At 36.7% G+C, this 1,662-nt stretch overlaps 1 pseudogene; it reads left to right on the plus strand.

Moving 5' to 3' along the window:
• The first annotated feature begins 420 nt into the window (after window positions 1-420).
• Window positions 421-1,397, plus strand: LOC132314227 (cytosolic sulfotransferase 12-like; annotated as a pseudogene).
• Window positions 1,398-1,662: the final 265 nt, after the last annotated feature.

The raw sequence follows: 1,662 nt of genomic DNA on the forward strand, positions 1-1,662 counted from the left end.
TTAGACTGATTTTTTCTATTTGTTTACCAAAAAAATAAATAAGGTCAAAGTATGTTTGTTTACTATTTGATGGGTAGGAAGTAGGAACCTTATGATAACAAATAAATTTGAGAATTCCATTTAAAAATTCTTTTTCCATTAAAAATCAAAATTTGGCCACTTCAATCATGTTATATCAGCACTCCAATAATTCACCTTTTCTTTTGTTTTCTTTATTATATAATAAGAAGACAATAAAAATAATTTAGATGTATAGATTCGCAAAGATCTCTATGAAAGAGATGCATCATTCATGTGCCAAAATTGTCCCGTTCCAAGTGTATATTTAAATGGATTCACTCAACAACATAGACTGTAAGAATTATTCAAATCTAGTTAGCTAGCTTTGAAATCTTCTTACATTCGTGAAAAATTATTGTCATGGAAAACTCAAAAGTATTGCTCAATCACTATTCTCATTCTCTAAAACCCTTACTAGATCAACTTCCTAAACAATGCTTTTGGGATGATCTCGATCTCTATCAATGGGAAGGTTTTTGGTATTCACCACCTCACTTAGAAGCTGCAAAAACCATGCATTCACACTTTGAAGCACGAAATGACGACGTCATATTGGCGTCCTCTATCAAAACTGGCACAAATTGGCTCAAAACTCTTTGTTTCTCAATCATGGAACGGCATCAAACTGGCGCTAATGATGTAGAAGAAGACGACCCTCTTACCAAAACCATACCCTTCTCGTGTATAAGTACATTGGAGGCACACGTTTACACACAAAACAATCCATCACCTAATCTCTCAGGTATGTCATCTCCTAGACTATTTCATACTCACTTCCCTTACAGTGCCTTGCCAGATTCAATTAAGAATTCTGGATGTAAAATTGTTTACATCACCCGAAACCCTAAGGACACTTTCGCGTCCATGTGGCATTTTTTTAACTCCTTAAGGGCACCCGAACAAGGGCCATTTCCATTGGAGAAGGCATTTGAGGGCTTCTGTAATGGGGTCCACCATTTTGGTCCTTTCTTTGATCATGTGTTAGGGTACTGGATGGAGAGCTCAAAGTTGCCTCACAAGATACTATTCTTGAAGTATGAAGATCTTAAAAGTGACCCAAAAGGAGAGTTGAAAAGGCTGGCCTCATTTTTGGCAAGGCCGTTTGTTGATGAGGAGGAGATTGATAAGCTGTTGTGGAGGTGTAGCTTGGAGAGGCTCAAGAACTTGGAGGTGAACAAGAATGGTGTGGAACCTTCGTCGGCGATTCCAGCTAGTGCATTTTTGAGGCTTGGTGTTGTCGGGGACTGGAAGAACAACTTCACTACTGAGATGAAAGATCGCCTCGATCAAATTACTTTGATGAATTACATGGATCTGGCCTTGAACTCGAGATATAAAAACTTGTACCTCGATTTGTTGCTATTCAGCTAGAGTAGAAAATGTTGGAATAAAAAGTTGTTGCTCTATGGATAATCCATTAGATTGGTATCCTTGTTTGGAGCAAACAATGTTTGAATAAAAAGTTGTTAGTCTATGGATAATCCATTAGATTGGTATTCTTGTTATGTAATTTGATGTATTTCTATGCAAGTTATGCATATGCGTACGTTTATTCCAATACGATCTCGTAATCTTTTAATCCAATATAGCTTTTCTTTTTAG

This window comes from Cornus florida, unplaced genomic scaffold (genome assembly GCF_030987335.1).
Source record: "Cornus florida cultivar Cherokee Brave unplaced genomic scaffold, ASM3098733v1 CherokeeBrave_3.0.0_Hap2_Chr06, whole genome shotgun sequence".
Taxonomy (NCBI): domain Eukaryota; kingdom Viridiplantae; phylum Streptophyta; class Magnoliopsida; order Cornales; family Cornaceae; genus Cornus; species Cornus florida.